The 27,031-nt window shown below is 40.4% G+C and overlaps 1 protein-coding gene across 1 annotated transcript in view; it reads left to right on the top strand.

The window, feature by feature from the left end:
• The window catches only part of SEMA6D (semaphorin 6D), a 612,063-nt gene that overhangs the window by 202,333 nt on the left and 382,699 nt on the right, over positions 1-27,031 (top strand). The window lies entirely within an intron of this gene.

Raw genomic sequence — 27,031 nt, 5'->3', positions numbered from 1 at the left:
CTCTGATATTCTTGAAGGGAGCATACTCTTCCTCTTTGAGATCAGGCTTCCATTGTTTTCACTCCTGGCACTGGCAGAGGCTCAGAACTCACGAGACAATAGTAATATTTTGTTGAGTACTTTCCTTGGGTCAGACAATGAGCTCATATAAATGCATTACCTTACAAGAATCCTATGAGCTAAATATTATGTATTTATATTATAAACATATAAAATAATGAAATTTGAGGCGCAGAGAGATTAGTCAATTGAGTGGGTTTATAGATGTAGGGGTAAAACTGGTACTTGAACTCTGCTTTTTCTAACTCCAGAGACAGAACCCTTGACCACAAGGATATATTGGTTTCTGGCAGGCGATCAAATTTTAGCACACTCTCAGTTTCTCATAACATATCACGTTTGTTCTCGGAAGTGTCTCTATGTATCTCATGACCCAAGTTCAAGCTCTTACTCTTTGAAACACACACGCATGTGCACACTCACACACATGAAGTCTGTTTTCACTGTCTCATTTATAATAGGCTCAGTTATTGCTTACACCCAATTTCTTTTCTGGCTGGGCCTTTAAAAGCTTTTTAAATGTTAAGAATATCCAGGGACCTTCACAAAATGGTTTAAGACCAAAGTAGCAGGATTTGTGTTCCCACAAGTCAGACTAGGCCACTGCCAGCTTCCACTTGCCGGCCCCACCTCCCCCAAGTGACAACAGTTGTGTCAAAAGAATAGAAAAGCCGAAGCTTTGTATGCATGTTTAGCAATGTGTGAAAGGTGCTTTCAAGGAGATCTGAAGTAAAGGGCAAGTTTCAAATACTTGCTGCCTTTCTAGGGCCTACTCATTAAGTGTTCTCTTGCTGTCCAGGGCTGGAAAGCATGGTTCTTTTCCCACTTCACCTTTTCCTCTCTGAAATATCTTTATCAGCTCCCCACTCTTCCGTCTGTCGGAAATTCCTGTTTTCCTTTGCAATGATTTCTCAGCAAGCTGACCTCTGCAGATTTCATCAGCCCTACTTGCTTGCACATGCTGTGACGCATTTTCACTAATTTGTGCACTGAGGAGTGAGCAGAAGCCAGCAGAGACACTGCTGCCTGAGAAGGACTAATCAGCTACCAATGACGGCAGGAGGATATCTGTGTGGAGAGCTCCACGAGCCTCCTGTCCATAAGCTCCTCCTCCCTCTGGGCCTCCCACTCTGAAGTTTTGATCTTGGATAAGTGCCGTGAAAGCAAAAATCCCTAGCCCTGAGTCAGGCTCACACTACCAAAACCACATACAGGAGTATGGCGTTTCTTTCCCATTTGTCTGTTTCAAAATTAACATTTGATTACTACAGTTTTTTTTTTTTTTCTTTTTTTTAAGTAAAGAAAAAGAAATATGTGTCTTCTAGTCCTGGCAGATCATTTGTTGTTTTTCTCACCCCTCCTGCTTGTCTCGGGTGTATTTGTGAAATGAGCAAAGGCTGATTTTTAGCAGAGGATATTTCATGGCTTAGTTTCTCATCAAGATGATAAATCAGACTGGGTACCTGAATAATTACATTCATGGAGCTGGACTGTAATTTTTTTTACTGCAGAATTCACAAGGCAGTGCTCCGACTCATTATATACAACAGTTTTCATAACTCATGCAAATACTGCATCCAACTTTTGGATAGATAGAGGGATATTTTTAGGAATTTTCATCAATACTTAATAATGCAATTTGCACTACAAACAGAACACTGCAATAAGGAATTCAAGAGCGAATAAGTGCCATTAAGTCAAGTAAGGGGCTTCATAGACCCGGTTTCCATTTACAATACCTTGTCTCGAGACACATGAATATACATTTTGGCATAGTCACAGTAGACATTACACTGTTCCTTTCTGCTATGAAAGCAATGAACATGGTCTTTGCTCTGGGAACTGGGAGTACTGAATTCCATTCTCATTTTCATGAGCAAATTGCTATGCGAATTTATAAAACTTAATTTCTTTTTCTTTTAACAGAGAAAAGCACCACCAGCCTCTACTTTCTCTGAGATCATTTTTCAAAGCCTGTTTTGGTTTTGTCAGAGAAATGTATCCCTCTCTTCCTGTGAACCTGAACCAGAAGCATACAGATCCAGAGGTTCTTGTTTGCTTTTTATATCTGCCACTCCTCCAAAGGCAAAGAAAAAAATCACACACATTAGAAATATAGCAGTTAAAAAAAGAACTAAAAATAAAGGTTGAAGCTAGGGAATAATAACCATACCTGAACTCCAAAGCAAAGGATATCTGCTCCAGTAGGACATACAATTTAGCCCTCTGCTTCCTAGGAGTTGAGATAAGAAATAGGATTAGTTATCTAGCACTTTTTTCTTTCAGCAAGGGCTTTTGACAAGGCTTGGGTAATAATTTGAGCACAAGATTTAGCCTAAAAGCCCAAATTTAAAATAAAGTCTACTACCAACTAGTTGCACAGAACTGAACAAGTCATTTAATTTCTCTGGGCTTCAATTTTCTTCTCTATAAAATGCAATTGATAATGTATACCTGGAAGTGTGTTGATGAGGATTAAATAGATATGTATGTAAAGCCCAGAGTGTAATGCCTGACCCAGAGTGATATAATGTGTCAATAAGTGTTGATGCTATTACTTTCAAGGGGTTCAACATCTGGTGGAGAAGATAAAATATCTACATAGATAACCATAATTTATCGTAAAATAACTTATGAATCCTAAAAGAGGTAAAGATAAGAGGTAACAGGAAAAGCTTCTAGCTGGGTATAGGGGCTTGGGGGAATCAATTAATGCTCTGTGGGAAAGGTGTTCTCTGGAGAACACCAAGCGGCAGGAAACATTGTAAGCTGTGTTAGCTGGAGTCCTTTGAGAAACGTTCACCCACGGTAAATTAAACATATGAGGTCTTTATTAGGGGAAATGCCTTGGAGTGAAAATAAAGAGATATAGGGAAATCTGGGCGAAATGTCAGACCTTGATCCAAGACTGACCCCAGGGAAGGAGAGAGGGAAGGAAGGTCCTCGATGGTCTTGTAATCTAATGACGTTGCAGCAAGACCTTCGGACCAGGAGCCCTGCAGCCAAAGTTGACTCTTAGAAGAGCCTGTGTCTTCCAGGCTGGCCCTGTCTTGGCAGCCGTGCAGTAGCCTGTGCGAAGCGTGACCTGTGGCAGGTCTGGTGCTGTGTCAGCTGGCAGCTGTTGGGGACCCTGGTCACTCATGCTTCTGGTACTTGGAGGTCTATAAGGTGTGTTTTTAAAAAAATTCCCAGGTGGCTCAAGGGGTAAAGAATCCGCCTGCCAATGCAGGAGATGCAGGAGATGTGGGTTCAGCCCTTGGGTTGGAAAATCCCCTGGAGGAGGAAATGGCAACCCATTCCAGTATTCTTGGCTGGGAAATCTCATAGACAGAGGAGCCTGGTAGGCTCCAGTCCATGGGGTGGCAAAGAGTCAGACACAGTGAGCGACTGAGCACACACACAAGGTGTGTTCTTATGGCCACCTCATAAGCAATGACACAAAGACTAGCAAATTGGGAACTCATTATCCCAGAAATATATGTATATATCGTGCAGTTAATACAGTTTTGGTTGCTCAATAAACCTCAGTTCAGTCTGAAGATCTGCTGTTTTCTAGTTCTGTGGCAATGGGCAAGTTACTTCATCTGAAACCTGTGTCATCATCTGAATTATGTGTGTAATGACAGTGAGATCTTCATGAGATTGTTGTAAGGAGGAAATAACATAACTTGTTATAGAGTACTTAGAATAGTACCTACTTAAGTTCTACAGCTTAAAACAGTAGTAAACACTTAATAAATATCATTATTAATATTTAAATTTTTGCATTATTATTTTAAGGATTGTTACTTGGTTTCATCAGTGTTCTCAGGAAGCAAAGAAGAAGAAGGTTGGGAAATGGGATACTCTTTCAGATAGCATTTCGTGATCACTCTCACTGAATATATCACTTTAAAATATTGTAAGTTCCAGAGAACATTAAAAGCAAGCAAACAAACACAATAAATATATATCAGTGAAACTGACTCTATGGAATTTGTAGACATAGTTTGAGCCGTTTTTATATTGACATTCTTTTTCTTAAGGCTTGCCTGAGTTTGTTTCTTATTATTTACATTTCTCTTTGCTTCAAAAGGATTTAAGAAAGCTTACAAAATATATAAAATCCATCATGATAAACTAAAATTAGAAGTAAATGAGAAAGGAGGATAAGTGGAGGCATAGCAGGAATACAGAAATGGATATAAACATGCATGAAGATCTAGACACTTGCTGCAACTAGGCTAGGCATTTGGGTCCAGATTTCCAGGTGAAAGCTATTGTTACGAAGTCTGTCTAGTAAAAAACCTAACATGAGATAATGTTATACCTGGAAGTGTATAAAGTACCTTATTTAGTACAAAGCTTATTAAAATGTTTTCATTTTCTTAAAATAAGCACAGGGATTATTTCATACAAAAGTGAGAAGCAGTTTCATCTACACGTCCAAATAAGGTACCTGTGGTGAACTGACACATTTCAGCATCATCCTTGCCACAGAGACAGTGATTTCTACAGAATTCCTGCTTATGCTTTTAAAGGCAAGATATTTAGCATCTCTGCCTCAGATTCCCTATCTGAAAAATGGGAATAAGTACCTGCTTCATAGACTTCTTATGAGGATTAGATCTATTAATGTAGACAAAGTCCCTAGCACAGTCTGGCACATACAGAACATTTTATAAAGGTTTACTGTTGCTATTCTTAGAAGTCTCAAGGAGTCTGTGACATTTCAACAAAGCAAAATTCATTGCTCTTTGTAGATAGTTTCTTCCACATTCCCCATTAACTTCCTGTCTATGGGAAGGAATGAACTCTCTGGAGAAAAAAGACAAGACACCACTGGAATGCTTTGATCCAGTTATCCCATTTCTAGAATCTACCCTCCCTCCCCCATCTAAAATATATGAAAATTAAATGTATTTAGGTATTAATTGTTGAGTTTTTGGTAAAAGAAGAAAACTGGAAACAAAGCACATTCAAAATAAAGTAAATTAAGTAATCTATGACATGCTAGCTGGTTGTATAGCCATTTACATTATTATTGTGAAAAAAATAGCAATATGGAAAACCAAAAGTGTTTTACTCTTTACTTTGGTTGTTCAGGCTGGAAACCTGGAAGTCACTCTTTAGGTCTTCACTTTCCTTTCTCTCTGAATATAACTAATTCGCCAGTAATGTTGGTTCTGCTCCCAAGATTTATTCAAAATATATTTGTTTCCCTTTTACTACATTGCTACCATTCTTTCCAAATGGACTATTCTCACTGCTTCTTTCTCACTGGCCTCTCACAGCAACTAGAGTGAGAAGCAATAAATATAATTTATATCATATCACTCTCAGTTTAAAACTTTTCAGTTATTTTCCCATAAGCTCTGTAAGATGATCCTTTTATACTCCATCAATTATCCCCATGATAATGCTGCATATCAAACCGTCCCAAACCATGGTGGCTTAAAATCAACTATGATTTAACCTTAAAATCAACTATCACTTAATCTTTAATGATTTACTCAAGCATCTGCAGATCAGCTGGAGGTTGGCTGGTCTAGGTAGGGCTGGTTCAGCTAGTCTAGACTCCAAGCTGCATGTTGGATCCATGTCTGCCACACATGTCTCTCATCCTCCTCTTATTAATGGGCTATCTGGAACATGTCCTTTCGCCAAAGGAACAGAAGTGCAACAGAGTGAGCCCAACTGAGCAGGCCTATGACAAATCTCTTCTTGCATCATATCTGCAGTGTCCCCCTTGACCAAAGAAGTGACAACAGCTGAGGCCAGAGTTAAGGGTGAGCAAAGGTTACCCATCCACTGCGCAACCAGAGCCAGCCACATGGCTGAGTCCAACAACAGTGTGTTCATCCTTGGAAGTGGGCAGGAGGCAGGAAGTGAGTATTTGCCTAAGAGCAATCTTAGGGCTTCTCTGGTATCTCAGCTGATAAAGAATTTGCCTGCAGTGTCAGAGACCTCAGTTCGATTCCTGGATTGGAAAGGTCCCCTGGAGAATGGATAGGCTACCCACTCCAGTATTCTTGGGCTTTCTTGGTGGCTCAGACAGAAAAGACTCTGCCTGCAATGCGGGAGGCCTGGGTTCAATCCCTGGGTTGGGAAGATTCCCTGGAGGAGGGCATGGCAGCCCACTCCAGTAGTCTTGCCTGGAGAATCCCCATGGACAGAGGAGCCGGGCAGGATAGAGTCAGACATGACTTAGCAACTAAGCACACAGCACAATTTACGACATGTGTCTTTCTAACTGCATCTAAATTATTCACCTTGAACTACAAGCCTCACTGGTTTTTTCCCAGTTCTTCAAACAGGACCAGATTTTTCTGGCCTCAGGACATTTGCGAATGCAGTTCCCTGAAGCTTTGTAGGGCTTCCCAGGTGGCACTAGTGGTAAAGAACCTGATTGCCAATGCAGGAGACTTAAGACATGCGGGGTTGATCCCTGTGTTGGGAAGACCTCCTGGAAGAGGACGTGGAAACCCACTCCAGTATTCTTGCCTAGAAATTCTCACGGACAGAGAAGCCTGGTGGGCTATGGTCCATAGGGTTGCAAAGAGTCAGACATGACTGAAGCAACTTAACCCAGCACATAGTAGTGCCAGCTCTGTCAGAATTCACAGGGCTGTTCTTTCTAATTTTAGCTTAGACATCATTTTCTCAGAAAGGTCTTTTCTAGAGACATTAGAACCTCCTATGATTCTCTAGGAGTCCTTCTCTTTGATATAAGCATATATATCAATTTGTTATCTTTGTTTTCTTTCTACCGGTTTTGGGATCTATCTTCCCTACTAAGCTGACATTTTTCTTCCATTTTTGTATTGTCTGATGTGTTAGTTTTCCCCTTGTAATAACAATCAAGAGGTGGGGGTATGGAGATGAGTCAGAAGCAGTCTAGGGCTTCACAAGTGTGCACATTCCACTCAAATTCTGCTATGGCCCAATTCTTTTTCTTAATCCCCTCCTTCTCAATAAGACTCGTCTGTCATGAGCTTATCTTCCTGAATTTGGTCCTTGCTTTCTCAGTTTACCAGTCTGACAAGTTCACCCCTTTTGCTTTGCTTTATCTTCTGAAAGTATGTCCTCTTAAATTGTGAGCTATGTACTGGACAGTGACTCCTGTTACTAATAAACATTTCCACCAGATAAGTATCAGTGACCCCACTCTGCCAAACTGGCTTCTCTCCTGCTGTCTGAGCTGCTGTCCGCTCACATCCATACTGGATGCTGGCAGAACCACGATCACAGCCAGGCCTCCTTTTACCACTACAAACCTCTTTCTTAGCATGGAAAACAGTCTAGAAGCTAAAAGTTTATACCAAAGTTTATACCAAAGTTAAAGTTTATACCAAAAGTTCTGCTCCACTCTAAACAAGTACTTAAAGTAATGAGTCTTCCAGTTTTCTTACTGGACCTTTTGTAATGATCGTAAGGATCAATCCAGCAGACATTGGCTTCTATTACTGATTAAAAGATAATGTCAAGCTGAATGCAGAGAGGCGACTGTCAAACTGGAGTGTTTTGGTTTATAGTTGACTGGAAATTAATATTGAATTGTATATAAACTCTAACTCAGTGGAATGACCCACCAACACTAAATTGAACTGCACATTTCACAAAGAGACCCAAGATGAAATTTGGGGACAGAAACAACTATTGATTTTTTTTTTTTTCAGGAGGAGTGAAACTAGCTATTTTGTGGTTTCTATACACATACATTTTTTTTTTTTTTTTGCTGAATATTTCTTGTGGGAGTATCCACTGAAATATGCAAGGGTCATTAGAATAAAGGCTAGATTTTTAGAAAAGAAAGTTTTTTACAACTTTGATGACTTGCCCATTTTTACAAACAATGAAATTTATGGTACATCAACCATTCATTTTCATATTTTCTCCCACTCTTTTTGCCCCTCTCTTTGTAGATGTATTTACCCCAACAATGCATCTTAAAATCACTGCCATATGCTTTCTGGTCTCACACTTAATTTTTAATGCCCACCTCGTTGGCCTGCTTCTCTATCCAAGTTTCTAAAGAATCTGTAAAACTACTCTTACTAAAAAAATGCCTTGTTGCCTGTTTATTTCAGGCACTGTTTCTACCAAGTACTCTTCTAGAACCAAATTTCCTAAATTTCTAAATCACAAGCATGATTTGAGTGACAGTTTTATCAATTCTTCTGAGAATAATACATAACTAGTACCATTATACTTGCATAAGAGAGGAATTAATTTATTACAAACAAAGGTTGCAGAGTAATACAAAGTTGTCCAGTTCCTAATCTCTGGAACCTATGAGTCTGTTACTGTACATGGCAAAAGAAACTTTTCAGAAGTGATTATGTTAGGGATCCTGAAGTGGAGAGATTTTCCTAGATTCCCTGGGTGAGCCTGATAGAATCCTAAGTGTCCCCATAAGTGAAAGCAGGAGATAGGAGAGCCAGAGTCAGAAATAGATATGAAGCTGTTGTGCTGCTGGATTCGAAGATGGAAGAATGGATCATGAACCAGGGAACGCAGGCAGCCTCTAGGATTTTGGAACTGATAGGGAAATGAATGCTCCCTAGAGAAACCAGAAGGAATACAGTTCTGCCAACAGACACCTTGATTTTAGTTCAGTGAGTCCTATCTCAGATTTCTGACTTCCAGAACTGTATGATAACACATTTACATTGTTTTCAGCTGTTAATTTCATGGTTATTTGTTACAGCGACAAGAGGAAACTAATATAGATGCTTCAGGGTATTAAGGCTTAATTTTGTCTAAGAATCCCAGTTGAGAAAATGTGGCCACCAGGGTAAGCAAAGATTTCTATTGAAAATGAGAAATCTCTCTTGGTTGCCTTTGCCATTCATCCATCCACTGAATGTGTCTCTGGGGAGAAACTTCTCTCCAGAAGTACTGTGTTTTAGTTTTTTGGCTATTTGCATATGGTAGATTGAGAAGACTGTGTGTGTGCCCAGTCGCTCAATCATGTCTGACTCGTTGTGACTGCATAGACTATAGCCCACCAGGCTCCTCTGTCTCTGGAATTTTCCAGGCAATAATAATGGAGTGGGTTGCCATTTCCTATTCCATTGAGAGGACTACATTTATCATTTGATTCTAATCAAGCAATCTATTACTGGCCTCTACAAATGACTTTACCAGTCTGAAGAATCAGCAGCAGCAGAAATGTCTCCTTCAAGCAAATGGGAAAACACATTTGCAGAGAGGGAGAATTCTGGTATCCCATAAGCAATCATAGGTGATCCAGAACCTATGTTACTCTAATGTTATCATACCCTTAACCTTCAAGCTTATGCCTTGGTGGTCAAAAAACTAAGTTGAGATGTTCAGTAATATCTACAGAGTGTTTTCTAAACATTCAGACCCACAGGATTGTCAAAGATATCCAACATCACATTCACTTAGAAGGAGCTGGATGGGAACCTCGCATACCAGCAGCGAGAGCCCCAGACATTTATTGTCTATAGGAGTCTTCACAGAGTTCTATGCAGCATAGGCTAGCTATAAGGAGACAAGGTCTATATCTATAAGGAGATAATTCAAAACCTTGTGCCCCCAAGAGCCTATAGCTTTTATAATAACCACAATAGAGTCATAATTTCCAGAGTATCCACAAAGGACATGTTGGTGCAATTCAGCACACTTAGGAAAGCCCCAAGAATGGCTGCCTATCAGGTATTTATAGTTCCTACTAGGTATTTATATGTATTTTCCTCACCATGAAAATGTAATTTATTAATCATGGGTCACATCTTACCATAAACATTGGTTAGCAACATAGTTGCATATTACACTTAAATTAATCAAGCTTGAAAGTTAATTGAAGGTCAAATTCTCATGGCAAATGGAAAAGATTTTGTGAACTCTTTACCCATAAGTATGTTGGAAATTGTCCGTTTTCCATGTGTGTGTGTGTATATATATATATGTAAAATCATCATTATTCTTAGCAGTTGTTTTTGAGGAGGAACATTTATATAAAGCTATGGGCTTCCCTAGTGGCTCAGAGGTTAAAGCGTCTGCCTCCAACGCACAAGACCCGGGTTCTATCCCTGGGTCGGGAAGATCCCCTGGAGAAGGAAATGGCAACCCACTCCAGTATTCTTGCCTGGAGAATCCCAGGGATGGAGGAACCTGGTGGGCTACAGTCCACAGGGTCACAAAGAGTTGGACATGACTGAGCGACTTCACTTCACTTCACTTCGTGTGCTTTATATACATTGACTTATTAAGTCATCATATGAGCCTTGTGACAAAGGTATAATGAATGCTAGCTTTTCATAAGGACACCAGGATTCAAAGAGGTTGAGCACATTTCCTAAAGTTTTTTTATAAAGTGAATGTCAAGGTGAGTATCTGAATCCAGCTCTATCTGCTTCTAAAGCCCACTCTCCTCATCAGTTTACTATCCTTGCAGCCTCCTCATTGCCAGATTCAAATTGTGGCTGGCCACTATCACAGACACCTGTGTCTTCAGCCAGGTGGACTGGTGCCCCTTTCTTGGTCTTGCAGACCCACCTGGAAATGTCATTAGTGAAGGAGGGCATTCACTCTGTAACGAAAGTGCCCCTAAGACAAAGAATGAATTTGTACATGCTTAGTTTCTCAAACTGAAATGGAGTGTCTTTAATGGTTAAAAAAAGAAAGGAAGAAAAGAGAGGATCTGGGGACACTGAACACTTCAGCAGTTTACAATGGTCTTTTCTCAGTTACATTCAGCAGAATGCAGGCGGATTCTGAAGAGTGCTGGATTTGTATCAAAAGAGAGTGGTGAATTCGTTGGGGAGAACAGTCTTTAACTTCATGTGTAAAGAAAGGCTTGAATGTGGAGGTAGTAAGGGTCAACGGTATTCACTAATCACTTTCCTGACAAAAGAGACTGCCTCCACTTCTTACAGACATCAATAGGAACACTAAATCCTTCCATAGCATTTCAGCTGATTCCTTTCACAGCAGGATCACTACTGTTTCACCTCACTTTTGAAATCCTGCAGTCTTTACTAGCCGTTTGGTGGAGTTATAAATGATTGTCTGTCTCAATCAACAAGTGGTAAATCTCCCTTAGTTATAATTTAATTTAAATTAGCTTACCTGGGAAGCAGATCTCTGCACGTGTAAATTACCATAAACAGCAGCCTTCTTTGACGATTTACATAATTAAATGAGAGAATATTAAGACATTACTGTGAAGTGGCAACCTATGATGCCTATTTTTTTTTAAGTGAAGAAAGGGTAATCCTTCCCTCTTCCCTGTTGCCATTTCATATCAAAGCAAACCTCATTAAGATCCCTATGGTCTTAAAGATAGATTTTTCTGAGATGCTGTGCCCAAAATATGTAGCTTTCCTTGACATTTTTTAAAAACTGAAGAATGCTATAATTCCCAACTGCATAAAGGTAGGATACTACAGTATATCTGATTTATAAAATTGACTACATAGTAGATATTTTGCAGTATAGAAAACTAAGAAAAAGTGCTTCAATTAATTGTACTTTGGAAAATATTTCATATGACGTTGTTCCACTCAGCACTGTGAGGGGGAAGATATTTTCTTCAAAGAGGACTCTTGGGATTTTAAAAATATTTCTGCCTTTGGGAGTGAGGATTTGAAAATGTTGTTGGAAAGTTGTGAAATTTAAGATGCAAAATTGTTACTGGTTTTGCCAATGGAGAAGCCAAGTGAAGTAGTCACATTCTGTGAAGAAAACCCTGGTTTTCAGGCCACAAAGCTGTGAGAAGAGATTGAATACACACTTATTTTTTAGACTTTTCATGGATTTTTAATTGCCACTTGATTTAAAAAAGAACACATGCTTTTGAAAGAAGGAGAAACTACTTATGTATCATTGCTTGTTCCTCTGAAGAATGCACACAGGCTAGAGAAGGCCTGTCCAGGAGGCAGGTCCTGTCATGCAGGGAAATGCCTTGATTTTGTGGTAACATCCAAGGCCACTATCAGGCAAGCTATCTGAGAGGCCATGGAAGAGAAAGACCTGATGTCAGTGCTCAGGTCAATTTAAAACACACAGTAGGAATTGAGGGGAAAGATATGGGGCAAGTTGGCATTTTAGTGATAGAGTGTGAACATGAACACACTACCTGAATCTGATTTACATGATATTCATACACAGGATCAGCTACTCAATTTATAGGCCCATTGCAAGATGAAAATGCAGGGCCCCTTGTTCAAAAAACAGGAGAAAAAGTACCATGAAATGGACTAAGATATCAAGGTTTTCCTTTCATCCATGTATGAACTCTTCTGATACACGTGTTCTATTGTTTCATCAAGTTTTCATACAAGACACAAATTCAAAGATAAAATTATTAAGAATTTCAAGACAGTGGCAGGAGAACATTAAACCATTAGACTATTGTGGGTCTGGTCTTGTGCCCTATTCCTTTGCTGTAACCAGCCTTTACCAATGATAGCCTCGAACAGCTGGTTTAGTTCAGTTCAGCCACTCCGTCACGTCCAACTCTGCAACCCCATGGACTGCTGCACTCTAGGCTTCCCTGTCATCACCAACTTGCAGATATTGCTCAAACTCACGTCCATCAAGTTGGTGATGCTGTCCAACCATCTCATCTTCTGTCATCCCTTTCTCCTGCTTCAGTCTTTCCCAGCATCAGGGTCTTTTCCAAGACAGCTGGTAGAGATTGGTGAAGGGCCAGTTCTGATTTGTACACATTTATCTAGACAGCCCTCTTAGAATCTGTGTATTGAGTGGTTACCCACTCCAGTATTCTTGCTAGAGCATCGCATGATCAGAGGACCCCGGTGGCCTGTTTTCCAAGACACTGTCTTTTCCAAGAACATCTGGTGGAGATTGGTGAATGGCCAACTCTGATTTGTATACATTTATGTAGACAGCTCTCTTAGAACTCTGTGTAAGGAATGGCTACCTATTCCATATTCTTGCCTGGAGAATTCCATGATCAGAGGACCCCGGGGAGCTATAGTCCAAGGGGTTGCAAAGCACACACACAGCAGCTTCTGGTCAGCCCTCTTAGAAGTCTGTGTAGACAATCCATGAGACTACCTAGGTTTAGTTGGGTACATGGGTCTTATGTTCATAATAGAGTTCAGGCTGGAAATATCATTTAGAGATTAGTCTACTTGTAGAGCTTTTTAAAAGCTACAAAGAAAATGAAATCACATAGAGAGATCGAGAGCGAACAGGGACCATAGATGAGAAGAAGATAAAACTTTGCTTTTCTTCCTAGACTGCTAGCTTCATGAAAGCAGATCATATGCTTTAACTGGTTTATGCAAGTCTGGCAATGAGTAAAGAGTCTCACATGCTATAGGTGTTAGATAAATGCACAAAGAATTAATAAAATGCAAACAAGTTATCTGAGGGTATTATTATTTTTCTCACAGACTTTGCCTTAACCGCCTCTAATTTGGTGAGGCTTGCTTTTCCAGCAGAAATTATACATTGACACATTATATGCATGCTTGTTATAGGTAATTTTATTGTTTTATTTCTGTAAGTAATTAACCTGTTTTTCCATGCCTTCTGTGATACTGAAAGTGAAAGTAAAGTGAAGTCGCTCAGTTGTATCCGACTCTTTGCAGCCCCATGAACTGGGGCCTACCAGGATCCTCTGTCCATGGGATTTTCCAGGCAAGAGTACTGGAGTGGGTTACCATTTCCTTCTCCAGGGGATCTTCCCGACCCAGGGATCAAACCCGGGTCTCCCACATTATAGGCAGATGCTTTACCATCGGAGCCACCTAAGAATATTTAGCATGGAATAACTCAGTCAAATGTAACTTCAGCATTTTTTTTCCTCTTTCTCCCTTGTCATTGAAGATATTGTAACATAAATTTGATATCAGATATACATTTTCTCTAGGAGCTTCGTAAGCAATTTCCCGTGGCTATTTGGTTCACTGTTTCTTAACATTTTGTTCCCCTGGAAGAATTTCCATTGCTGTTTTTCATTTCCTTTGGAAAAGGGAAAAAGGAAAAATAGAACAACAGTATCTTTCAAAATGTGCTTTATGAACAAATATGCTTGCAAGACCTGGTTTCTCAAATCATTACACAAATTGAAAGGCTTTAGCACTCCTTCCATCCCCCAACCCCGAGCATTTTCCCTAGCAAAAATCCACAACAGATTCTATCTTAGGAGCAGTCTTTTAATCCCAGCCATGGCATTTGTGACTTGGCTAATTATGAAGTACAATTAAAAGATGATTAAGAATTTTTCCCTTCTCAGCCAGAACTCAGGAAGCGTTCTCTTTGTTCTCACCTATTTAATCACCTTTGCAGTCATTTCCCATCTAGCTTTACTCCTTTTGACATATCCCAAAATAGCCTTTTTAATTCTGGCCGGAGATGTTCTTTCTTCTTATCTGATCTGGCACCGTCTCCTGCTTTATTGGCTGCTATCAAATAAGATACCCTTTCAAAGCATCTAAAGTCGCAGATGCCTCAGTTTTGATGCTGTAAACCCCGAAACTTCTGCTTGTCCTTCGTAAGTCTTCAAAGGAGGACCAAAGGTTCTGGAGTCTCTACCTTTGCCAATAAAATGAACAGGGACTTTTGTTGTTATTCTTGTTGTGTGTTTTTGTTTTTATCAACATCCTGAAATGCTGACAAAAACATTCTAATTCCTACTCCTTATTTCTCTGATGCTTCAACTGAGAATTTTAAAGGACTGGAGAAAGACAGCTTGGCTTAGAAGAGGGACGACATCATAATTTTAGACACAGGCATTTGTGAAGACTTAGAAGTGTGAACAAGGACGTGGTGTTGGGTGATGCTGTGCCCCTACTATAGGAGTTCTGACAGCCGGTGATGGCTCTGAGTAGCTGTCATCAACCTTTCAGGAACAACCTGATGCTTTTGCCCTTGGAACTCAGATAGGCCACCGGTGACTAGAAGGGCCCTCGTCTAGGGAGGAACTTCACTGTAATGACTAAGGGCACCGGCTCAGGAGCCACAGTGCATGACTAAACTTAAACTTGAGTGCGTGTGTGGATGCGTGCTAAGTCGCTTCAGCCATGTGTGACTCTTTGCTACCCTAAGGACCATAGCCCACCAGGCTCCCCTGTTCATGGGATTCTTCAGGCAAGAATACTGGAGCAGGTTGCCATGAACTCCTCCAGGGGATCTTCCCAACCCAGGGATTGAACCCACGTCTCTTATGTCTCCTTCATTGGCAGATGAGTTCTTTATCAGTAGCACCATCTGGGAAGCCCCAGACTTAAACTTACCAGCAGGATAACCTTGACCAAGTTAGTGAACCTCTTTGTGCTTTAAAATGGCCATTTCAATACACCACTGGAAGATTGGTGTGGATATGTTTTAGTCAACATTTTTGAGCCACTAACCTTGCCAAACACATTGACATAAATTCTTTACATGAGAATAGTTTGTGCATTTATAGACATTTAAAACATTATGAACTGTTATACATTTTCTTAGTTGAAAACCTTTGTAGTTTTTATTATTTTCAATTATTTTCTGCATTTTAGTGATGGGAAAACAACAGAGAGTGAAAAGAGGTAGAGTGTTTTGCTCAAGGTCACATAGCTGGTAATTCTAGGCTGCACACCCGCAGTGAGATTTCTAGTCCAGTGAGATTCCCATGACAACTCCACTCTCAACAATCTGCTTTTAATCAATTGCCAAAGCAGCATTCAACTTCCTGGTTCTCTTACCAGCCATCATTAGGCTGAATCTCTCCAAGAATTTCTTTCGACCCAGAGTTTCATAGCTATATATCAATCAGCCACCTGAACCTCTTCTCTTCCCAAATCCTGGCCTCCTGGATTTCAATTCCTCTGGCTTCCAGGCTGATGCCTTAACATCTGCTTTCTGATTGTACACAGTTTAGAAGACTAAAAAAAAAAACAATTTGTTTTTGGTGGTTTGAGAATATGTGCTTCCAACAGTTATTACTTGCCATTATCAACAGGGAAGAACATACCCTCTTGGCCAGTACTGAGACCCAGGCCAATGTCTTATGGTGGGGAAAGGACAATCATGCTAGACAATGTCCTGCAGGGAGAAGCTGGGCTCTAAAGGCATGGAACAAATTTGAAGGATAATTATATTATCTCACTCATTAAATTGGAATTATGTGAGGATGAATGTCAAACTAAAGGACAGAATATCAGAAGAAAAGACATTTGGCAGAACTTCCCTGACAGATGAGGCATTTGTTGAGGTCAGTCAATGAAAACATCATTGTTTTGGACAGCTTGGGCTCAGATTTGGGTAAAAACAGGGTTGTTTCAGTAAGTGTTGCTGAGTTTGAGTCAGAGAAGGTTTTAAATAAGAAGAATTGGAATTTAGGTCATAGGCTGGGATGTGTTTGTTTTTAAGAATTGCATGTCTATGGTACCCTTCTGTCCATTCTTAAAATGTTTGAGAGAGTTCAAGTGAATTTTAGGAAAGGCTTTGCAAGACTCAGCAAACCTTGTATTGGAAGATGACATTTTAATTAAAGTAACAAAGATTGTCACAGCAAAAGCTACTTCTCAGTGAACAACTTCTGAGTGCCATACACAGTGCAAAATCCGTTCTACACATTCTTTTAGTGTTTCTTACAAACCTATGAGATACACATTAGCCCTATTTTCTAAAAAAAGAAGCTGACTTTTATGAATGGTGGTTACAGGCTCACTGTGGTTGAGGTTGCCCTGAATAATAGTCACATCTTGATTATCCAAGGGAATTCTGAACCAACCTTTCACATTATACATACTTTATCAAGCATTGGCCCATTTCTATCCAGATGACCTTCTATGGGAAATTTCTAGAGCACTCATACTGGCTTCTGGCTTTCATGGTATGAGAATATTGTTTTAAAGATCTGTACTTAAAATTATTTTGAGGCCATGATGTGATGGGAAATAATTCAATATAAAGTTAGGCAGACTTTGGTCAAAGAATGTCTACCAGAGGCAGAACTTAGAAACTGAATGTATAGATTCAAGAGTCTGATGGGTTTTGAATCCCAACCTGTTACTTAGCAGTTGTGTGACAAGTTATTTAACATTTTGTGCCTTTTTCTCTTATCTATACAAGGGAGCAAGTAGTGGTAGCCTACCCCACGGGGTTGCTAATAGGATTAAATAAATTATCTTATTTAAATCATCTGGAATCATGTTTTACATGTAGTTAAATACTCTATAAATATTAGCCATTTTTGGAAATTATTGGCATCGCTGATTGTCTTGTGTCATTTCACTGTACAATATCATCATTTTATTATTCTGCTCAGATACTTTGGTAACTCCACATTCCTTATAGAATAAATTATGATTTTCAATTTTGATTATTTAACATGTGCCGTGCACTGTGACAAGCACATAGTCTCGTTTAATCCACACAATAATCAGAAAAGGTTGGCAGTGTTATTAACACCATTTTACAGAAAGATGGGATTCAATGAGATTTTAAAACTTGCCAAAGATAATAAAGCTAACAGTGGCCAATTTTGAGTATAATCCAGCTTTATGTAACTTCAGTGTTCATCACTGCGTTATATAGTTTGTAACCTTTTTTTCTTGCACCACCTGCTCACCCAATACCTCTCAGCACACTGTGACATCTACTTTGCCAGCCTGTTTGCACCCAACTTTCCAAAAGTGTACACTCCACTCCAGGAATGCTAAATGCCTGTGGCATGCTGAGCTCTTCTCTACCTTGTGACTCTGCATGTACTCTTAGCATCTCCAGTGCCCTTTCCACTTTGTAAATCAGAAAAGTAGCTTCATGCTCCAAGAGTCACATCCCGTCACCTCGCTTTGAGGTCTCCTCTTACTTTAGGTGAGATTTGGCTGTCTTGTCTCCGTGCCCTCCTGTGACCCATTGCACAATGTCCAATGTTTTATTTTTATTAAATATTTGTCTTCAGCCTTTCAACAGTGGAAAACTTTTACTTTTTATCTTTGCCTCCTCCAGAACTCAGAATTTAGTCTTTCACAAAGTAAGCAAGTTGTAAAATTATAAAATAAATGAATTAATGAATAAAAATTCAAATTACTTTCTAGAGCAGCACTGTCTGGTAGTAATGCTCTCGAAAATAATTGTGATGATGAAAGTGTTCAATATTTGTCCAGTATGGTAACCACAAGTCACATGTTCCTGTTGAAACCATGAAATGTGATTGATGCAATTGCAGAACAATAATTTTAATTTATTTGGTTCTAAGTAATCTAAATTTGAAGAACTGTATGTGGCTAGTATATTGGAGGGCACAGTTGTAGAGTTAGAGCTGGAGGAGGATTTTATTCAAGGTTCTTCTGGTATTTGCCTTGTCTGTAATTCATTCTTAGTTGCATTCTGCATCTTATACTTGGTCAAAGTCTTGAAGTTACATCTGTTGGAAAACAGAGGTTTTTAAAGTGCGGCAATGAGACAACATCCTTCCACTAACACAGTACAGTTCCCTCTGAGTAAAGAATAATAGCTCTTCAGAGGGGAAATTTGGCCTCTTAGAGCCACTCAGGAGTTTCTGTGACAGGGTTAGCAGTCTTCTCCACAGCCCTTGGGCTCACAGGGAATGTTCAGGGACTAAGTAAAATGTCCGTGTTCGGTGCACTCAGGTTCTCTGGAGTTTACAGGTGGGAAGAGACATCAGTCTCTCTTTATATCCTTTCACTGGGCCCTTTTGGCATTGTGCACAACTGTCTATTTTCCATTTGTCTTATTTTACTGTCATTATTTGCCAATATTCCATCCTGTCCCATCCTCGGTGACTTCATTGAGAGCCAGACTCTTTTTATTATGCACCTTTATTTCCCTAAGACTTACCATTGCATGTGACAAAAGGAAGAGGGTCAATACATGTTTGATAAATGAATAAGCCAACATTGAATCAAGGAACAAGGTTGATTCTGCGACTCCAAGAGGCCGAACACATCCATCACAGAAGAATGACTGCGGAGGAAAACCAGCCTGCAGCAGTGCCATCCGCTGGACAGGGAGACATGTGAGAAGGGAATCCTGTCCTGTTTGCGGGACAGTCACAAAGAGAAACAATCATACATTCTAGGCCAGTCCAGGCAGTCAGATTGGGTGAAGTTTCAGTCAAGTTGGCAGTACTGTCTTGCCATCTACCTGAGGGAGTTTGTATTCAATGAAGAGGAAGCTGCAAGATGTCTTAACAAAGCCTTTTTTCAGAATCCTCATGTTGGCTGGAGAGCTTGCCCAGCCTCCCAGAGTGCTGAAATGCACTTGACCCATAAATGTGCAGCTCTTCTTTTTTGTGTAATCTTTGAGAATCTCTTGGAGAAAAACATGAAAGTGGTGAGGAAACCCCAGAAACGCATGTATACATGCACACATACACACATCCTAGGAGCAGGCAGTAGCAAGTTAAATGTGGACATGGAGCATGAACAGGGATTCATCTCAGTTCACTTTAATTCAGTTTAGTAAAAAATTAAGTGGGTATCTACTATGGGGAGATATGAGGATAATTAAGACTCAGTTTCTTCCTTTAAACAATTCACAGATTTGTACAGAAAAAAAAATGTGAACAGATAACTTGTAATAGATTGTGATGAATGCAGTAGTAGAGGTGTGCTGGGTTCTGTGGTGCCGCATAGGAGGGGACCATTAGGTCTTCTTGATTTCATCTTAAACAATGTGTAGAAATTCTTTAGCTGTACAGTTTGGGGGTGTAGTGACTAGGAAGGGAAGGAGAAGACCCTTCAGTTGGAAGCAAGAGCATCGGCAAAGGCACCGAGATATGACCGAGCATATAGGGGATGCTTGGGGGAAAGGTGCCTGCCTCTCCCAGTGGGGGCTACTTAATCATTTCATTAAAAGATTGCTCTGCCGTTCCAGAATTTCAGAGATGATGTTTACCATTATATATGGGATGCATTGACAAAAGGATAACATCTAAATATAAAGGTCAGCTGGGAAGCTGGTATAACGATTTCCGGGTGAGAGGTTTAGGGTTCCAGTTGTTCTGCCCGTAGTCCGAGTCCCCGGTCAGGAGAGAAGACTCCTCGAAACAATGCAACTTGCAATAGGGGAATTTATTACTGATTCGAGCCAGGGCCTCCCGCCCTCACCAAGGGTGTGAGGACGAAAGGCCCCGAGCCCCAGTTCTCTCGTGTATTTATTAGGTAAAAAAAAAAAAAGCAGCAGGTAGTTGGCGCAAGCGGATTGGTTACACAGTGGGTAGTTGGTGCAAGCAGATTGGTTACACAGTTGCAAGGAAATTTTTGTTGGCCCAACGTGGGGCTTTCAGCTTTCTTCTGATAGGTTCCCTTTTTCTTGCTAGGTATATGTTGATTGGCTAGCTCCAGGAGGCCTGATAATTATGTTACCCTGGGAAACCAGGCCTACTCCTAATCTAGGCTGCCTGTCATGGCATTAGCCGTGACAGCCTCACACAGTCAGAATTATAGTTGTAAAAATAAAGAGCAACACTTTCCAAGGTATATTCTAGAGAAGTGATTCTCAATCTCCTGTCTGATAATTTCTGAGAAAGAAAGCATAACTTTAATCTGTAGTAGTGATTGTATACCACACATATGTTTCTAGAAAGGAATGTGGGGATATAATTTGGAAAGTCATTCTAGATAATTCTAGTATAGAAACCACCTTTGAACCACCCCATCAGGGATAATCCCTATATTCTAGAGACTGAAGATGTAAAAATATAAGTGTTACAGTTTATTAAGAGTGTACAACGAGCAAAATTTTGGCAGCTGTAATTTAGCTTGATCTTTACAACAGCCTTATAGAGTAGGAATTCATCCTCATTTTACCACGGGGCGGGGGGGTGGAGGGGAGGACACCTGAAATTCAGCTAGATTTTGAACCTTGCTGCAGTTCCCATTATTACTAAAGACCACGCCTGGATTTGAGCCAAGGACCATCTGATTGCAAAGCTCCAGATCTTTGCAGCTCTCTCAGGGAGCTTTAGTAGTGTGACCTGAGAAAATCCTGGCATCATAATAGAGGAGCGTCACTTACAGGAAAGAAAAAATTGGCAAAAGGGATAGACTTCAGAACAGAGGTGCCAGGCCAGTACTCTGATCAATTCCCTTCTGCAGTTAGCTTTGTTCCAACATTATCACTGGAGTGTATCAGTGTATGATGAATCACGTGCTGGACTGCTAAAAGCACATGGGAGGGAAATGAAGGAAGCATCCGTTCATTTTTTTTTTTTCCAATCAACATGTGTTTATTAAGCAAATATGCCTTGGGCACTTTGCTCCATATAAAAGATAAAAAGGTCTATTTATAAACATTGCTTTTGCTCTTCAGAAATCCACAGTTTTGTGCAGTCTAAACTTCATAAATTGTATTTCTAGTGGAGAGTGCTAAAGTGGTCAAGTACAGATGAGTATCAAGTGTCATGAGAATACAGCAGAGGGGATGACCAGCTCCTTGCTAGAAGCTGAGAGTCTTCACACAGCTAGTTATGTGGCAGTTGTTTCTTAGAGAATGAGTTGGAAATGTGCCCAGTGGAGAAGTGAGAAAGGCATTCCAGGAGGAGGGGACAGCAGGGCAAAGGCACAGTAAACTGAAAGTGTTTTAGGAGATGGAAGGAGCTCCATGTGGCAAGAGGTGAAAAGGCAGGGCAGGATTTTAAAGAGATTTGTATTCTCTCCTAAGGAAAAAGATCCCATCCTTGAGTTGGGGGCAGGTAAGGGAGTGCGAGGGAGCAGGGAGATGGCAATAGCTTGGTGTTACAGAAAAAAATTTCAAGAGCAAATGGGGAAGGATTTGATTGGAGGTGGATGGTGTTAGGAGAACAGGATCAGAGCCTAAAGTTCCACCTCAGGCAGAGCCTGGTTCGTCCTCACTTCCCAGCTTCTCCCCTAAACATTTCTTCTGAGCACCAGGTAATTTTAGAAGTCAAGTGTAAATGCAGAAGTGGTTTTGCCCAGCACTTGGAGAATTCAAGGTAGAGGGCTGCACACCTGCCTATAAAATGAATCAATGCCCCCGGGCCTTCCCCATAGCAACAAAATTAGTCCTTGACACCTAGACATTCTTCCTTTGTTTTTTTTCTCCTGTTGCCTGAAGGCTCTTCTTTTGACTTGCATAATTCCTTCATCTAGCAGGGGGCCTCATATAAACTCTGCCGCACTGCTAATATTTCATTGTCGTTTTCAGCTCTATTACGTCTTTCTCTCAATCATTCTTTAGAGCAGGAGATGTCATCTAGAGGGGTTGTGCAGCTTGCATAAATGAATTATGAATCCTCACGATTTCAAGTAGGTTACCAAGCCCCTTCCAAGCAGAACCAGGCATCTGGTAACTCCAAAGTGTGAAAAGGACATTATGCATATGTATGCAGAGACACATGCCCTACAGCGTTTCTGAAGTGCTTGCCACATTTTTACTTACACAGGCACCATATGCAAGGGGACCTGAGAACCAACCACTCTTTGAAAGGGAAGTGCTTTCACATATCCTTTCCTTTCTCTCTTCCTGTTACAATTCCTCAGTTTATTTATTTTTTGAACCCATGAAGGGAGTGAGGAAAAGGATTTTCTGAGCCTTCTCATTATGTGTGAAGCTTTGCACATATTCAGGCTTGCGTGTGTGCTAAGTTGCTTTAGTCATGTCCCACTCTTTGTGACCCCATGGACTGTAGCCTACCAGTCTCCTCTGTCCATGGAATTCTCCAGACAAGAATACTGAAGTGGATTGCCATTCTCTTCTCCAGGGGGTCTTTCTGACCCAGGGATCGAACCGGTGTCTCTTACATCTCCTGCATTGGTGGACAGATTCTTTACCACTCGGTTCAGTTCAGTCACTCATTCGTGTCCTATTCTTTGCAACCCCATGGACTGCAGCACGCCAGGCCTCCCTGTCCATCACCAACTCCCGGAGTTTACTCAAACTCATGTTCATTGGGTTGGTGATGCCATCTTTACCACTAGCTCCACCTGTATGTAGGCAGGTAACCATCATAGAGAAAAGCAACAGAGCTTAAGTCTACAAGAGCATAGCAAGGGAAACAAAATGAAGTCGCTAGACTACTTTAATTAAAAGACACTCCTTGGAAGGAAAGTTATGACCAACCTAGATAGCATATTAAAAAGCAGAGACATTACTTTGCCTACAAAGGTCCGTCTAGTCAAGGCTATGGTTTTTCCAGTGGTCATGTATGGATGTGAGAGTTGGACTGTGAAGAAAGCTGAGTGCCGAAAAAGTGATGCTTTTGAACTGAGGTGTTGGAGGAAACTCTTGAGAGTCCCTTGGACTGCAAGGAGATCCAACCAGTCCATCCTAAAGGAGATCAGTCCTGGGTGTTCATTGGAAGGATTGATGCTAAAGCTGAAACTCCAATACTTTGGCCACCTCATGTGAAGAGTTGACTCACTGGAAAAGACCCTGATGCTGGGAGGGATTGGAGGCAGGAGGAGAAGGGGACGACAGAAGATGAGATGGCTGGATGGACATGAATTTGAGTAAACTCCGGGAGTTGGTGATGGGCAAGGAGGCCTGGCATGCTGCGATTCATGGTGTTGCAAAGAGTCGGACACAACTGAGCGACTGAACTGAACTGACTGAACTGAGACTACTTTGAAGTAGATCGTTTTGTCTCAACCACGTGATTTACAGAAAGTAATACTAAAAATACAAGAAAGAATCTTGACTTCAAGTTTCCAATAACTTGAATTTTTTTAATGTTTTCAAATGTGACACAGAGGCCACAGAATCTCAGACAAGTGAGGCACAGCAGGCTAATGAGCCTGGACACTCAGGCAGTAAGGACCTCTCTGGAAGTTAGATTGCCTTATTTAGACTCATGGTCAGATTTTGGTTGAGACTCTGGGCTTTGACTTAAATGTAGATTTGAGTCCTAGCTCTGTTATTAACTTGCTCTATACCTTAGGCAAGTCATTTTATCCTCTGTAATCCTTAGATTCCTCCTTTGTCTGAAGATGGTAATACCTGTGTCATGAAGTGGTTATGAAGATTAAGGGAGCAGATTTATACAATCTTTGCAGTCTATGATGTGGCATCCAGCAGGTCCTCAATGAGTACAACTTGTGTTGTTTTTACATGATTACACATCATCTTGATTTACTAATTACACTTCACTTCACTAATTACACTTCACTTAGCTTCAACTTCCTTATTTCTAAAGTTGGACTAATAACAACTGTCCTATTCACTTTATATAGTTTTTGTGGAAATTAAATAACAGTGCATGTAAAGATATGTTGTAAAGTGAAAAATCCTAAATTTTCAGAAAGTGTGGTAATTATTATCATTATTTTAGAGGTATTTAGGCTGTCACAGTCACAAGAATATTTGAGAAAAATCCACTTGAATTACTGATCCACAGAGGAATAGCTGCATTCACCCATGGAGCCCAATCCCTGCCCCTTTTTTCTTGTGAAAAACTGTCGAATACCTCCTATGTATAGAAAGTTGATAGTATTTGGAAATAAAGATTGGTAAATTCTCTTTTCCCTTTATAAGTGAAATACAAGGTGGAAACCTGCATTTTTTTTTTTTTTTAATTATACAACTAGTGATCTGTTATCATTCCTGGAACTCAGAAATTGAACATGGTTAACAAAGCCCATCTGACTGATAAGCAGTCAGAAGCTCAGACACTTGCAGATTCTGCCAGTCTTCATGGCTTTCCTTCCAACAGTGATGGTTCTCATGTCTTTCTCCAGCCTCACTGCCATGTTGTAGGGGAGGGAGGGTGGATCTCAGAAGTAAGCCATAGATCTGGCCCTTGACCAAGCTGCTTACCACTTGGGCTGACTAATCCCCTTTCTCAGTAAATTTCAGTACTTTCACTTTTCAGCCCCTCCCCCACAAGGAAGTAGAAAGGGTGAGGAGGGGGGTGGGGAGGGGCGTGGGGGAGAAGAACTGGTCTGGCTTCCTGGGATAGAGCTGAGATTAAAGCCACCTCTGTCAGCTACTACTTGCAGCTGTTTGACCTGGTTTAAATTATTCTCTCTGTGACTTGCTTACTGCATCTGTAAATGGGGATGGTGCTGTATCTACTGAGCAGTATATTTCTGAGAATTAGAGGAAATAATGTATTTAAAATATCTTACAAAGAACATAGCACCAAACAAATGCTTAACAAAAATGTACTCTCCTGTTCTTTTCCCTTTGATTTGTAATGACTCATGAACATACTTGGCAACTTTGTCTTTCTAGACCACTCTTTCCTTGTGGATAAAATGAACTCAATGGTTTATAATTCCTGTGTACTCATGAAAGTCTAGAATTTCTATAATTCAAGTGCTCTAAGAGAGGAATAAATGAGATTGCTCTGTACATTCTTAAGTAACTGGAATAAAGTCATATTGGGAGATTGAGAAGGGAAAATTTGATCTAGGTATTTTTTTGAATAGGGGCTTCCCTGGTTTTTGAATAAGTAGGATTTTGATAAGCAAGTAGGAATCGACAGAATGAGGAAAGATATACAGAGTTTAATGTTTTATTAAGTTTAACAAAAGGTATTTGGATAAATGGGTTCACACTAAAGTAATAGAGATTCTCTTGAGCTGTGTTTATAAATTTGAAAAAGGGCAACCCAAAGGAAGCATAAGCCCCTGTCTTGATGAGGCGATGCCGGTCCCTGATGCTTGGTGCACACAGGCAGGAGTGCAGCAGGCTTCTAGGAGACCTTGGTTCCTTCCTGGACAGTGATCTGCATGAAAGCAAGGACTTGGTCTAAGTTGCCAGGCATGCTTGCTGATTGTTGAACTTCAGATGAGTAAATGAGTATCACCGATGTACCTAGAATATTAATGTCTGAGTATGTAATAGGATCCAGGAGGAGAGACCCTAGTGATCTTTTTATAATAGCAATTTTCCTGGAACACTTTCTGAAGATACCCCAGAGCGCTTTTGAAAATGCTGATTATTTTTTGTAGACAGCTTTTTCTTGCCTGTCGTACAGCTGTGAGCGTGAGAGCCTAATTCTCTCGGGACCTGAGCATATGTACTCTCCCTGAGAAAATCTGCAAGAGAACCCCTAAGGACACTCTGTACCCCTCTCCCAGCCAAGACAGGGAAAGCCTGCCTGAAATGCTTCCTCGGCCAACGAGTAAAGTGTGATCTGAGAATAGAGCTTCACAAACATGGTGTGTGTTAGGATGAGGAGCGAATTGATGTATGAGTGAGAAATTCTTGGTCCATCCTTGATCTTCACCATAAGTATAGTATGAAAACCTCCCTGGGCTTCATCTTCTCCCCCACAATTAAGGAGATTAAGCCAGTGGACACGGGAACATATCTTCCAATTCGATCCTCCTAGTTTTATGTGTATTTCCTAGATTTGTCAACCTGGAAGGATAGATTTCTCCAGTTCAGCTTTCTCATTTCACAGATGAGAAAACTAAGGTGCGCAGAGGTGAAGTCATTTGCTGAAGGTCACAAAACCAGTTAGAAGCTGAGCTAAGATTAGAACCTACAGCTTTAGACTGCCAACCCAAAAGTTCTTCACCTTTTATGTGTCAAAGTTCACCTTGAAAATCCCATGAAAGCTGTGGGAGATGGGATGAGGGCAAACACTTCACACACAAAACACATAAAATCTGTAAACTATTTAAGGGGAGGGTTCTTGGATTTCAGGTCGAAAGCCTTTATGCTACACTTTACTACTCAAAGTAGATGCTGAAATCAGATGTTAAAAAGAAACATAATTATATGTGTTATAAAGCATGCCTTTGACTTTTTTGGTTTAATAACTTCATTTGTGCAGATAGCAGCTCAACACAACTGGAAGAAGTTTGGGTTTATATCTGCCCTCCAAACAAGCCTTACTCACTTGCTTTGTTGATGGCCTTTTCTGATTTTCAAAAAGCCAGTTCCCCCTTGTAAATATCACAGCCTTGTTTCTCTTACATATACTTATGCTAAATTCAGTGCTTGATTTATGTCAGCTGTAGCCAAATAACACAAGAAGGGGGTTGGCTAAAACAGAAAAGGTTTTTTCATTAACTGGGTCTGACGGTGACCTCTAATAATGAGTTCCTTTTTCAGCTACTTCTCACCCTCT

Source organism: Odocoileus virginianus, chromosome 6 (genome assembly GCF_023699985.2).
Source record: "Odocoileus virginianus isolate 20LAN1187 ecotype Illinois chromosome 6, Ovbor_1.2, whole genome shotgun sequence".
NCBI classification, from domain to species: Eukaryota; Metazoa; Chordata; class Mammalia; order Artiodactyla; family Cervidae; genus Odocoileus; species Odocoileus virginianus.
Note: the sequence above shows the minus strand (reverse complement) of the source record. Positions and strands in the feature narration are given on the sequence as shown.